Here is a 15,548-nt window from a genome sequence, read left to right as displayed (position 1 = left end):
AATTAGCAAAATTTTGAGTTACACCTTTTCAGTGTAAAAATTTTTTTCTCAGCCAAATGAAAAGCAATAATTTTCATTTTTTCAGTAAATGGCTGGAAAAACTATAATGCTTGATACTGATTTTTTTTTAAATCCTGGTGTTAAACTTAGGCCTGAAATTCAGTCATTTAGTGTAAGATATTCGATTTTATAGGCTTCAGCTCGGCCCGCGAGCTTTTTCTTGGATCAACCTTTTAGCTTTTCAAAGTAATATAGTTCGCTAATGAAGGATTTTCCCCAACTTTCTAAAGCACATCACCGTGAGCGATATATCATAGTTTTGTCAGAATTTCCGTTTTGATTTCACCATCTTTCACTGTCGGCTGAAAAAATTTCTAAATCAACACGTGAAATCTAAAGGCTAGTACTAGCATTGTGGATCGATATCCCTGGGTTTAATAGGAATACCGGCATGGCTATAGTGTTGCCAGAACTTCAATATAGCAAAGAAATTCCCAGACCTATAGCGCTCCTACTGATCATGTTTAACCAGAACACCCAATTGGGGATTTAATCGCTGGTCGGGCAATTTGCTTTCAATGAAAAATTGACCTGGATAACAACAAAGGAAATATCGACTATTTCTGCTGGTTGCTCTCGAGATAAAAGTACTCACCATTGCCTACTTTTACTTAGTTTGACATTTTCGGAGACTGAATGGAAAAAGGGTAAAACAAAACGGAAATTCTGACAAAACTATAACATATAGACCCACACGATGTGCTTTACAGAGGTGGGAAATATCTTTCTTTAGCAAACTATGTTAGTTTGAGACGCTAAAACATGAATTCCGTAAAAAGCTCGCAGGCGAATTCAAGGCCTATAAAAATCAAAAATATCACACTAAAAGACACAATTTGATGCTTAATTTTAACACCAGGATTTAAAAAAAATATATATCCAAGCACCAAGTTTTTAACTGACATTACTGAAGAAAAAAAAATATTGCTTTATATTTGACCGAGAAAATTAATTTCATAGCAAAAAGGTGTATCTCTGAATTGTGCTGATTTTTACATGTATCGATCGACTTTTAGCGCGACTAAGCATTTCTAAAGAATTGGTTGTCCAGGCGGCAGACTGGTGAAGGGGTATCTGGCTTTTAGCAAAGCCCAAACCCATAAAAGCCTGTAAAAAATAGCAGGCTTCGCTGAATTTACACACACCGTTGACCAATAATCGATTGAATCTATTTTACGTCCATGCTTGAATTAATTACTCCTTGACACCGAACTGATTTTCTATTTACCGCAGACAACAACTCCAGACATGCATGTTTAATGACCACTTGAGCATTTAATGACTGGGTCGTTATGTGCTTACTGAACACAAATGAAATATGGTTGTGTTATCGACCTGTGTTTATAATCCTGTTGCTTTGTTAATTTTGTATACTGTTCGCTTGTATCGAAGGCGCTAGCGAAGCTGAACCGTCAGTGAAGGTAACAAAACTTGGGTGATAACAGCAAACCATTTTGACTCTATTCCCTAATAGACTTCGTCTGTTTTATGAAAGGAGGATGCCAATGTAGGTGGAAAATAAGAAAGGTGCGAGTAACAGAATTTTAAAAATTGTCATGTGTAAGAAATTTTGTATCACTACAGATACAAAATTAATTTCAATGTTCAGTAAACAGATAACAGAACAACAAAATGAGTGAATATAACTCAATAATTTTTACTTTAAAAATTTTTTTGAATGTACAAATTGGAAAATTGATTTTCGGAACTTTGAGTGCTACAGCGCATTGAATCAAAGGCAGCGTGTTGTATTGATTTGTGTGCGTACTTACGCGATGTCCGCCGGCCTACAACGAGCAACACTAATAATAAGTGTCTATTATTAAAATACTAAAATTAGGTAGTTGAGTAGAGAAAGAGGGAAGAGTGCTGCAGTTGCAGCACAGGCTATCAGAATGAATGATGGTGACATGTGGAAGCATTGACGGCGTTTGACGCTATCATTTAACAATCCGCAAAACATACATATTATGTGCTCATCCGGGTGATTATTTTGCGAACATTAAAATTTATAACGATATTTAAAAAGAAAACTATTTACCTGTTTACAAACGGTGCAAGCCAGGTATATCAGATATAGTGTTCTTTACAGTTTTTACATTCGCAGTGTGAGTCGGAGTAAATAAACAAGATAAGCGCAAAGGTAAATGTAAATACGCATGTTAACATGGTAACGGCAATTACACGTGCAAAGGTAACGACAAAGAAAAATCTAACCTTATAAAATGTGTTTTGAAAATGTTAAGAAAATGACTGTTTTGAATTTACTTTCAATTTTCAGAGTGTCATTTAAAGCAAATCAACAGACAACGGTGTTCATTATTTCTACAAGGTTTAAGTATTACTTAAAAGTTACCCAAATTCTTTTGTTAAAAAAGATAGATTTAGCAATTCCTCTAAGAACGGAAACGGCTGAAACAGATTTAGGTGGACGTTTTAAATCCACTTATAAAGCCTACATCGACAATTGGTGGAGTGGCAATCAATGTACAATAAGAGCAGAGTGCTCCTGTTAAAATAAATAAATGTCAATTTGATACATGAAACTAGATTATTTGTCTTCTATAATTCAAATAAATGCCAACTGGCGGCCCATAAGTTTCATCGATTCAGACAAAACAAATAGTAATCTGTAGGCAACGCGAGTTAAAGGAGAAAGGTTCAATAACTTCGTCCCATTTTTTCCTCCATGAAAATTGAGATTTTGTTACAGTGGTAAATGAGAATATTTCAAGTTTTGGCTTCAATCTTGGGCTTAAGTCAACAGTTTCAAGACAAAGTATAAGAGATAAGAGAAAACATCAAGGTATGTTTGAAAAGAAGAAGAAGAAAAAAACCCATATTAATTGGCCTCGCACTACGTTAATTTGATCGAGGATGAAGTACAGTCATCAATACTTACGCGATGACTGCGTGTTGCATTGGTTTGTGTGTGTACTTACGCGATGTCTGCCGCAACCGTGCAACACTAATAATAAGTCTGTATTAATTCGCCATACTAAAATAAAAGTAATTGTAGCGGGAAGAATGCAGCAGTTGCAGCACGGTCTATCAGAATTAAAGAGGGTGTCATGGGGAAGCATTGACGCCACTCCTCTTTTCGCCAAACTGCAAGAATTTCTAGAATGCTGTTAAAATAAGAAATTTTTTATTGAACATTCTAAGGAAGCCTGGTCACCTTTTTGAAATAGGCTTTTCAAGGAAATAATTTTTTGTGTAAAAACTGAAGCATCCTATGTATAAAAGAATATATGAATATTAACTGTACATCATATATAACGATGGCATGGTGATAATCGGATTACACGTAACACTTCGCTGGTGAATAGCCATGCTAGCGGCAGGCGCGCCTAGGCGGCGTGTGTTCGAGTCCCACCTCTGCCGAGTGTAATTTTTTGAAAATATTATTATAGGGAAACGTGTGATTATCCAGGAGATCACCAACATAAAAATTTATAACGATATTTAAAAATATATAGATATTTACCTGTTTACAAAAGATGAAAGCCAGGTTTAGTGTTCTATACATTTACCTTTCACATTCGCAGATTTATTGGCAGTTACTGATGAAAGATGAGAAAAGGAAAGAGGGAGATGGAAGAGGATGGAGTCGAGGGGACAACGAAGAAGAAAACCACAATAAAGTCAAATACACTTTCTTTTGTAATCTCAGTCTAACATAGGGTTACTGATCTTTGAACGCAAATTTTTGAGTTATCATTGCATTTTAACCGCCTCAAAAAACGTTGCTATCATTAATGAACCGCGAAAGACGGGTGACCGCTAGTAACATACAAAACAGAGAGAAAATCAAACGACTTTATTATGATATTTTATTATGACATTTTACATGTATAAGGACTCCATGCATCATGAATGCAGACGTTTGGGTGGAATTTTAAGTGAATTGTATATCGACTACTTCCTGAAAGTAATAAGATCGAAATGTGATATCCGCCTTTCTTAAGGTGGCACTACACCCCTTGATAAATTTGTGACTATTTTTCTCACAAATAAATAAAACACTGGTATCAAAAGTTACGTGTATTATAGGGGCAGGGAATCCAGTTACTACACTGGAATTTCAGTGACTCAAGACAAGTAGTTATTGATTTATTGATCAAATATTGGGTTTCCCTCATTTTTGACAGTAACTCCACAACTGTTGTCTGTGCTGAAATTAAATTTTCAGTGCAGTAGTTGTAGTCCTTGCTCCAATAATAATATACTAATCTCACTTGTCACCAATGCGCTATAATTTTTGAGACAAATGCAAAAATAGGCACAAAATTGGCCAGAGGTGTAGTACCACCTTAAGGAATCGCTTGCACAGTATTTTTGTGGGACCTGAGGAGAGTACACGAGAGACACCAAATTGCATTCTGAATACGAGGAATGTCCTTCTGATATTTAAAATTCGCGATATATTACAAAATTTATATTACGGCAAATTATTAAAAATTTATTGATATTTTTGACATTTAACAGTCTTCGAAGTAAACTTCATAATATTCTAATGATATGTATCTAAAGTGTATGTAGCTGGGAGGAAAAGTTGTCCATCATTTGTATTGAAGATATACAGAACGGAAATTGCTGAAACAGATTTACGCGTACATTTTAAATCCACTTATAAATCGTAAATCGACAATTGGAGGAGCGGCAATCAACGTACATACAGAGCAATTTGATACACGATATCTTCATTCTCCATACTAGATCATTTGTCTTCTATTATTCAAATAAAGTCTGCATAAAAAGTAACGCAGCTGTTATAAATACGCCTATATAGATTCAGAACTAATAATTGTTTTCGCAATATTTCAACATAAAAAGAAGGATGATTTATTTACGCGCATTTTGATACCCCATTTGTCCAATTTTGTTCAATATTGACAATACAGCAGTGTTTTGAAAGAAAAATGCCCCAATTTAAAAGTTACAGTTATTTGTATTGATTTGAAGTAAGCGCGAAGATAATGGCGGGCTTTACTGTTTACAGTGCTGGCATTATAACCATTAATCACTGTAAACTGCAACTTTTAAATTCGGGTATTTTTCTGTAAAAGCACTACTGTGTTGTTAATTTTGAACGACATTTGACGAATGGGGTATCAAAATGCGTGTAAATAAATCATCCTTCTCTCTATGTTGAAATATTGTGAAAACAATTATTAGTTCTGAATCTATAGGCGTATTTATAACAGCTGAGTTACTTTTTGAGAAGCCTTTAGATGCCAACTGGCGGCCCATATTTTCATCGATTGAAACAAAACGAATCATATAAAAAGGGATTGAAATGATTGTATATACTTCATCCTCCTCGACCAAATTAACGTGGTGGCTTTTTTCTTTTCAAAAACAAAAGCTTGATGTTTTCTCTCATGTCTTATACTTTGTCTTGAAACTGTTGACCCAGGATTGAAGCCACTACTTGAAATATTCTCAATCCCATGGAAATGGAGTGACGCACAGGTGAGACGTACGGTAACAGGTGTAACGTCAGGCAACATCCCAGCAGACACAAAACATCATTCGCAAAAGGTTAGAAAAAGTTGTCAGAAAACGTTTAAATGTCGGGTTATATAATGGATAAACGGTATAAAACGTTTTCATAACATTCAAAAACATTTGCTGATAACCTACTGCAAATATTCTAACATAATGTTATTTAAGTGTTGACAAAATATTTGGCAAAAAATGTTTGCCAAAAATATTTTACTATATGATTTTAGAACATTTTAAAAACATTGTTGTAATGTAGAGTTTTGGAATTAAATCTAATACTGGAACCTACTTTTTGCAACTATTGCGACGTTGTGTCTGGAACCACCAGACTTCAACAGGCAACTGACCCGCTGGGCTGGTCACGTGATAGACGGCTAGGTATTGTCCCGATGGCCCGGTCCCATGCATGGGATAAGTGACCAGCTCAGCGGGTCAGTTGCCTGATGAAGTCTGGTGGTTCGAAACGTTTTAAAACGTTTCCAATAAATGACCCAACATTTAATGTTATTTTATTAAAACGTTTTTATTTAAACCAAAACCCAAACTATAACATATTTAAAACGTTTTAAAACATTTTTGTGTTTGCTGGGATGTGTTCTCATGCAACAACAGGTGTTCGCATCAAACTCCATACTCAAATAATAGTACACGAACAACCATTTTTTCATGATTTTTGTTTTAAATTAAAACAAGTGAACAACTTCAAAAGAGAAATGTGATCAAATTATAATGAAAAAAGAGAAAAAGTAATTACAAATTACATAAAAAGAACAAGTGAAAGCAGCAAACAATAATGTACAGAGGAATCAGATTTAAAAATCTACTTTCCATTTCTTAAAATTTCTTTTCTTTACCAAATTGTATCAGACACTGCGTTTAAGTAAGATGAATTATTTGAGAGTATCATATCTTGGGAGAATATTTTGAAATGAACACTTATAAATATAGAATTAACAGCACATAATGATATGAGGGAAGGGACGAGGTCGACGAATAAACACCTGATGAATAGAAAAAGGTTGAATTTGTAATTACATGTCTATTTAGTATTAAATTGTAGATGAGCAAAGTCTCTAAGGAATTTAAACATGTATATCGACATACAAGCCCTGTGGGGCACTTCTAAATTGGACCCACATCACAAGCAAGTCTTTACTATTGAAGTCTCCGCGCCCGTCGCTGTCGCTTACTCACGTTTGATTCCAGTACGAAATAGGTAACGGGATGTCTTTAACATCATTGGCATTTGAACTCGAAAAAACCTTTTGTAACCTTAATATAAATATACTCAAGTATAGAGGGGGTAGTTGTGGTAATAAACGTTTAAAATTTATAACAGCTGAGTTACTTTTTGTGCAGACTTTATGGGTCATATCCTGAATAGGTGTTATATGGTAACACACTATAAACTGATATCTCAAATTAAAGAAAACATTTTTGCGCACATTGGGGTCACCTTTATTTTCGAAATTACTTTGGATGTGGGATCATGTTACAGAACTGGACCATCTTTTAATGTGCAGACTGTATTGCCTCGTGTCTTTGTATAACGTTAAATTCAATAATTAAATCGTGAAACGATTAACGGACTGGAGAAGAAGTAATTCCCCAACAGTGCTGATTAATCCCTTTTCCATTTCAAACCATGATTGACTTTAATATATGCCGAAAAAATACCTTGATCGACGGGACTTCACAACTTGAACATTTTTAATTTGAGATTGGAGAATTGTTTCATACAATTCTCGCGACTCACACTACGATGCACCGCCAGCGGTTGCTCTTGCCAGTCATCCGAGGACGTTAGCTATTATAATAGAAGGGGTAGTAGAATATAGGACCCCGTTTTAGAAGATGACTCATGTTTCGAGGACCCGTGTCTAATTCTTCGTCATACATGAGGTACTCATTGTGTCGGTGCGTTGTCTTTCTAAAGTCCTTGGAAGTAGTGATAATGTATACGCACCCCAACATACATGCGTGACAAATACACCCCAAGTCTCGCTCCCGTAGATATGCACACAATTATAGCTAACTACACCCTCATCAGACAATCACAAACTTCCACACACACCACACCCACTATCACTCCACATACCCACCCCGACACACAGACTACCAAACACCTACCACCCAATATTCACCACTACTTGTAAAGACCTACAAACGAGGATCTACAATTCTTCTAACCGAGGAACTTGCACAACCGAAGCTATTCCATGTACCCACCGGACTCTACTATCCAACTGATATATAACATACTGATAGGTCTTATACGAATTTTTACGGTGCTTGCTACACGCAGGTAGGTAGAGGGAACGCTAGACTTCTTCGGTTGAGGGTGTCCTCGGCTGCTCCGCTATTTTTATGCATGCGCCCTCGTTTGCAGGTTTTCACAAACGCACCCAACACTCACACACCCAATACAAACCCCCATACACCCCCACACCCCATACTATCTTTCTATTAGAAAATGTTAATTGCCGTGACGCGTGATAGGCGGACGTATAGGTTAATAAATACTTAGTATGCGTTACGAAATCTTGTGTTCAGAAATAGAATCAAAATCCTTTAAGATTCAATTAGCATAGCCAATAACACTTTTACGTTAAAAATATGCACGGACGGCTAATTTTCACACGGTCATTGTCACTACAACAAATTAATTACACACGACGTGTATAATAGAAAGGTGTTTGTATCTTGCTATGATGCTTGAATTTCATCCACAGCAGCATTCGCCATTGGCTAAGTGTTTTTAAAATGCGTAAAAACCAACTTGATTTTAATGCTAATTTATTGCACATGCTATGGAAGCCTTTTGAAATAGCCAAGTGGGGGGGGTCCAGGAAATATATTTTGTGTAAAAACTGAATCGTCATAATATGTATAAAAGAATATATATATTCTGCACATCATATATAACGAATCGTTATACCCAATTTTGGTAGAGTTGATGTCATTTAGTTGGCAGAGATTTTTATTTCAATTTTATATACGCCAAAAAAATGTGTGAATTTAGTGAAAAAAAAAAGACTGAAAATTTGGTAAAAAATCGATGTAAAATTTACATAGAACCCCGCTGAAGCTTACTGTTTTATTTTTATGGTAGGCCTAATCTAATCTTTTAGAAATATATTTCGCAACTCTATAAAGCACACCATTTTGAATCCGCATTTTTCACTTACGACTGTCAAAATGTCCAACTCAGTACTTTATTTCAAAAACAACCAGCAGAAATAAACGATATTTCTATTGCGCCACGCAGAATCATCAATCCAAGAGTATATTCACGTGTTGATTTTGAAACAATTGCCAGTCGGAAGTGAAGAATGGTGCAATCAAAACGGAAATATTGACAAAATTACGATAATATAGCCACGTATGATGTACTTTATAAAGGTGAGCAAAATCTTTCATTAGCGAACTATTATATTTGAAAACCTAACAGGTTGGCCCCCAAAAAGCTCATGGGCGATGTTGAGGCCTGTCAAAGCCGAAAATCGTAAAATAGATGATTCAATTTCACGCCTAAGGTTAACACCAGGATTTAGAAATAATATATAGCATGTATAGTGTCAAACATTCTGGTTTTCTTCTCATATTCACTAAAAAAAGACAATTACAGTTTTTTATTTATCCGAAAAATTTATTTTAACGTGAAAAGGTGTAGCTCACAATATTTTGTTCATTTCAACACCGAATTCAATCGGGCACAGTGTCTAATTAAACACTGAGTGAGCTTTTCTAACAATAGCCATCGAGTGACCAGCCTTCTGAGTGATTAGCGCCACAAAAAACGGCGCTGTTTGCATGCCGAGAGAGTTTGCATCCCGATGATTAGGCAGATTATTGTTGATGGGCATTTGTCATAAGGAGATATTGGTGCCCGAGTAGTACAAACACAAGCTGCGATGGAAGGGTAAATAAATAATTGACAAGCCCTTGTGTTCACAAATGAAATTTACATCCTTCAATTCATCCTGCTGGTCCAATAACACCTAATACGTGACGTTAACACTTTGCAAGGACAGTGGATCTTCACCCGGTCATTCGCACTTTTACGAACACACGTTGAACAATGCAGATTAAGGGAGTTTAATCCCTAGGGGTATAGAGCAGTATCTATATCTTGTTGACTTTATAATGTATTGCATGTCGCTGCGGTCACCTTTATTTTTGTTGAGTGTTACGATAACAGAGTCTCGCGGGGTATCTCTTAATACCGGGGTGTCTCTCTCCGCGCACACTTCATCTTCTATAGATTCAAATTCACCTTGATTGGGGCTAAAAAGTATAACAAGTATTGTGGGAACAGCTTTGCCTACCCTGGAAAAAAAAGGAAAAAAAAGCCTTGCTCTTAGTTCTTTTTAAAGTAAACACCTTAATTTGGGTATGAAAGTAGTGTAAAAATTTGAAAAATGTTGCCTCCTTCGCGTGATATGAACCCAATAGTTAGGGGAAAAAGTTCACTTTGGTGACCACTCTCTGGCTAGTAAGGTTTGACGATTGATTCGACTTCTATGGACCATTTAGAAAAAAAAAATAGCCACCATGTCCCTCGCGAAAATCCCGGCATTTTTCGCTAGAGGCCAAAATCCAAAATGGCCGCCACCACCATTTTGAAAATTTAAGTTTTGAACCAGAGCACCTATAATCATGCACAAAGACACTTTTTTTTTTTTTTCTAGTACAAGGATTCCGATTCTGACATTAGTTTGACATTACGGCATCATTTTCACCCAGAAATCCAAGATGGTGGCCGGCACCATCTTGAAAAATTTAGTTTTGAACAAGAGGACCTTAAATCGTGTACAAAGACACTTTTTTGGATAAGTCGACCACAAGGATTTCAAATTTGACATTACTTCGACATTACGAACTCATATTTACCCAGAAATCCAAGATGGTGGCCGCCGGCGCCATCTTGAAAAAAATAAGTTTTGAACCAGATTACCTAAAATCGTGTACAAAGACACTTTTTCCGGTAAGTCGACCCCAAGAAATCCGAATCTGACATTAATTTGACGTTACAAAATAATTTTTGCCCAGAAATCCAAGATGGCCCCATTTGGTAGAGCGTAAATGTGATTTTTGAATGAGAGCAGAAGCATAAGTGTGTCATTTCCGCCTTATCTGGGGTTCATGTCTCTTATATGGGGTTTCAACTGCCTTATCTTGGGTTTACATCCCTTATCTATGGATAAGGCGCCTTATCTGTGGTTTAGACGGCCTTATCATGGGTTTACGTTCCTTACCTGTGGCTAAGATGCCTTAACCTTAGCATATCGCAGTCTAAACCCAGATAAGGCATATAAACCCCAGATAATGCGCCGTAACCCCAGATAAGCGACGTAGAACCCAGATAAAGCAGTCTAAACCCCAAATGAGGCGCCTTACCCTAAATAAGGAACATAAACCCCAGAAAAGACATCTAAACCCCACATAAGGTGCCTTAACTCTAGATAAGGATTGTTAACCCCAGATAAGGGTCGTAAACCTCAGATAAGGCATCTAAACCCAAGATAAGGCGCCTTAACCCCAGATAAGAGACGTAAACTCAGATATGGCAGTTTAAACCCCAGATAAGGCGCCGTCTGGGTTTTACTTCTCTTATATTAGGTTTATGTTCCTTATTTATGGTTAAGGCGCCTTATTTGGGGTTGGGACTGGTTTATCTGAGGTGTACGTCCCTTATCTGGGGTTACGGCGCCTTATCGGGGTTTAAACTGTCATATCTGAGTTTACGTCTCTTATCTGGGGTTAAGGCGCCTTATCTTGGGTTTAGATGTCTTATCTGAGGTTTACGACCCTTATCTGGGGTTAACGACCCGTATCTAGAGTTTGGGCACCTTATGTGGGGTTTAGATGCCTTATCTTAGGTTTATGTTCCTCATTTAGGGTTAAAGCGCCTTGTTTGGGGGTTGGACTGCTTTATCGGCGGTCTACGTCCCTTATCTGGGGTCACGGCGCATTATCTGGGGTTTAGATGCCTTATCTGGGTTTAGACTGCGATATGCTAAGGTTAAGGCATCTTAGCCACAGGTAAGGAACGTAAACCCAGGATAAGGCCGTCTAAACCACAGGTAAGGCGCCTTATCCCTAGATAAGGGATGTAAACCCAAGATAAGGCAGTTTAAACCCCATATAAGGGACATGAACCCCAGATAAGGCGGAAATGACACATTTATGCTTCTGCTTTCATTCAAAAATCACATTTACGCTCTACGAAATGGGGGCCATCTTGGATTTCTGGACAAAAATTATTTTGTAACGTCAAATTAATGTCAGATTCGGATTTCTTGGGGTCGACTTACCGGATAAAGTGTCTTTGTACACGATTTTAGGTAATTGGGTTCAAAACTTATTTTTTTCAAGATGGCGCCGGCGGCCACCATCTTGGATTTCTGGGTAAATATGAGTTCGTAATGTCGAAGTAATGTCAAATTTGAAATCCTCGTGGTCGACTTATCCAAAAAAGTGTCTTTGTACACGATTTAAGGTCCTCTTGTTCTAAACTAAATTTTTCAAGATGGTGCCGGCCACCATCTTGGATTTCTGGGTGAAAATGATGCCGTAATGTCAAACTAATGTCAGAATCGGAATCCTTGTACTCGACATATCCGAAAAAGTGTCTTTGTGCATGATTATAGGTGCTCTGGTTCAAAACTTAAATTTTCAAAATGGTGGTGGCGGCCATTTTGGATTTTGGCCTCTAGCGAAAAATGCCGGGATTTTCGCGAGGGACATGGTGGCTATTTTTTTTATAAATGGTCCATAGAAGTCGAATCAATCGTCAAACCTTACTAGCCAGAGAGTGGTCACCAAAGTGAACTTTTTCCCCTAACTACAATGTGTATCAACTTTTTTCTTTGCCCGCCACAAAAAGTCCAGGCACGCCACTTGATATGAGCTGCAAACTGTGTCAATCGGGTCTTCATTATTAAAAACATTTTTCAATTTTTCCAACTAATATTTTACACAATAACAGTCTAAAAAGTATCCACCAAATGCCTTTATTGGCGCAAATGTGGCAAAATTTTCCAACGACTCAGTGGGCACATCTCCCCTTAGAGAATCCCCTGCGTCGGGTGGCGTCCCCTAAACGATCAACTTCGGATTGACGCCCTTGGTTGGGAAGGTCTTTGCCCGCGTGGTCCTCAACAGGTTGCAGACGCTAGCTGAGCGTGCTTATCCTGAATCACAGTGAGAAACAATGTTGACATATTGAATGCAACCATAATTAGAAACGCCTATTCGTTTTTGTTGAAGATTGAGTTTCAAGGCTGTCTGAGATAACTATGTTATAAAGTTTTTGCTCGTGTAAAATCCTGGAACTGTAAATGTGACCGGATCTTCTACCTTTTGCATGTTCATATCAGTTAGTCTCTTCTATTATTCCTTTGAGATTTCTTGAGTCTTATGAACACTAAGATGTATTATTTCACTTGAAACTGATAGAATACAACTTGTCAATATTTTCTCCCAAATGAGAGAATCATGCAAAATTTGCACGATTTATTTCACTCTAAAAAGTCACATGGCGCCCGGGAATTTTGAATATCCCGTATTGAGATACGCCTGTTTTTATGATCACTATGAGTTTGTTTTAAATAAGACCACGTGATTCGTGCTTGATAATTATTTTTCTTACATATAAGGCATAATGTTGTGATTGCCGGAGACTTCCTTTAAGAGGAACCCGGGAGATGAACAAGCAATTTAGGAAAAACAATCAATAATTCTCATGTGATTTTTTTAAAGCATCTAAAGTTGTTCATCGTGCAAGGCTGTCTTACAATATTCAAGAGATAATATAATTTCCTCATAACAAACAACTGATTTGGTGAAACAATATAAATTTATAAGGGGGAAACCATTTTACCGTACATTTTAAGGTTAGCAAACTGTTGCGATTTGGAAGTTTACAGCATCTTGCGAATGGTAGTGAGCTTTGGCAAAAATAGTATCGATCATATCATAGCGAGTGTGTAGAAGAATTCAAATATCACAGTAGGTCCGGTGGTTCTTGAGTTATGTTGTAAAGAGGACTGAAACAGTAAAACGTACATAACCCATTCATAACAATAAAGCAAGCAAGTTTTCAAAGTATTTAAAGGCAAATTATTAAAAAATTACATTTTTGACATTCGGAGGAGTGTTAAAACAGTCCTCGAAGTAAACGTAATAAATCTAATGATATGAACTTAAAGTGTATGTAGCTGGGAGTTGAAGACATACATGAAGTTCCCCAAAGTTCCCCTAAAATGTTATTTCTTTTATGAGGGTTGGGAAAAATAATATCATTACATTCTTTAGTTTTTCTCTTTCATGTGACACCACTCGATGGTCTTTCCTTCTTGACATTTTGAGATATTGCCAAACGTTGCTGAGTAAGTAAGGAAGAATTAGTAAGCAAGTTAGACTAGAGAGTAACTAACCCATCCAGATTTTAGAATGCTATTTGTCATAAGGACACATTGGTGCCCATTTGAATGTATGAATACAAAACCCACCCAAGTCCATACGTTGGCCAAATTGAGTTAAGCATGGGAAATTGTTGCTATACATAGGCCTGACATATGTATGAAAGAACAACTCAAATTCATCATCTGTGTCTATTGAGCATGTGAGAAATAGCATGTATGAAAGAACCACCCAATTCCGTGATTTGAGTCTTGTAACACATTGATTGAAATCCAGTATGTATAAAAGTCCACTTGTAACACATTCATTGCTGGAGAGTGACTTTTGAAAAAGGGTTTAATAAAGGAACGTGTGTGGTTTATATTACATGGCACAATGCTTATCAACATTATACATACCTGTGTGCTTTATTTTGTATTATCTTACTAGTGGTAATCTCATTCCAACGTTGTTGTCTTTGTATGTGATTCAAAAAACCACCCAAGTCCAAAATTTAAGATGAACCCTACAAAGTCCCTGAAATGCTAATACAGTTTAATCCACTCATTTGCACGTAAAACTTACCATATTGACCAGGTAAATCTAACTTAAGGAATTAAAATGATACACAGGTTTTTCTCTCAAAATCCCTTCCCATGGACTTGGGTGGGTTTTGTATTCATGTATTCATTTGTAGCAATAAAACACAAGCTGTGAATTCCCAGGTGTTGCATGTACACAAGCTAGAATCCACGTTGAAATGAATAAGCTAGGTAGAGGTAAGTTTAATGTTTGCACAAGGGTCTCTGAGACGACAATATCGGTCGCAAGAAACAAGAGAGATGGCAGCAAGAGCAGCAAAGTAAGCTGTATCGTATATAGAAAATATCCCTATGTAATGGTGACTTGGCGAAACACCAGATTGTGGTTCCTATCGTAGAAACTAAATACATAATATCGGGGTAATTGCTATTTACAAGATATCTATTTGTGACCATATGCATGTATTTGACTCTAACCGACACAAATATGAAACACAAATTGCCAAGTAAACCGAATGTTGAAATCAACGGTAATAGTAGGGAGACCGGGGAAAGGTATTACACTGGTATGATTCAGTTGCGTAGATTTCTTTTTGACATTTGAGGGTGATGGGGTTGGAAAAAAGTTCTTGAAGTATAGTGAATCCAGCAGCTGTTGACGATAAATAAGTTTATGGTACATTTTTAAGTTTAACTGTTGAAATATTGCATAAAACTTGAATAAGCGCGCAAAAATTTGCACTTTTGTATGAGGATAAGTTGGTCAAAAACCCACATATAGGCGTCAACATTAGGGGATTGTATGGACCATCCCCTAGCAAAATATTGGGGGATTATTCCCCCGTGATCTACGCATATGGTATGATTATCATCATATTATAGCTTACAGATATCCTGGTGATACTGCAGTTCGAGAGTTAGATCTGCTTCATTACATTGAACCCTTGAGGTGAATAAGTTCGACTTTGTTATGTGAATAGTGTACTGTTATGTGTTTAAAATAGCCCGAGGTCATGACTTGTCATTCTGCCC

This window comes from Amphiura filiformis, chromosome 9, assembly GCF_039555335.1.
Source record: "Amphiura filiformis chromosome 9, Afil_fr2py, whole genome shotgun sequence".
NCBI lineage: Eukaryota > Metazoa > Echinodermata > Ophiuroidea > Amphilepidida > Amphiuridae > Amphiura > Amphiura filiformis.
Note: the sequence above shows the minus strand (reverse complement) of the source record.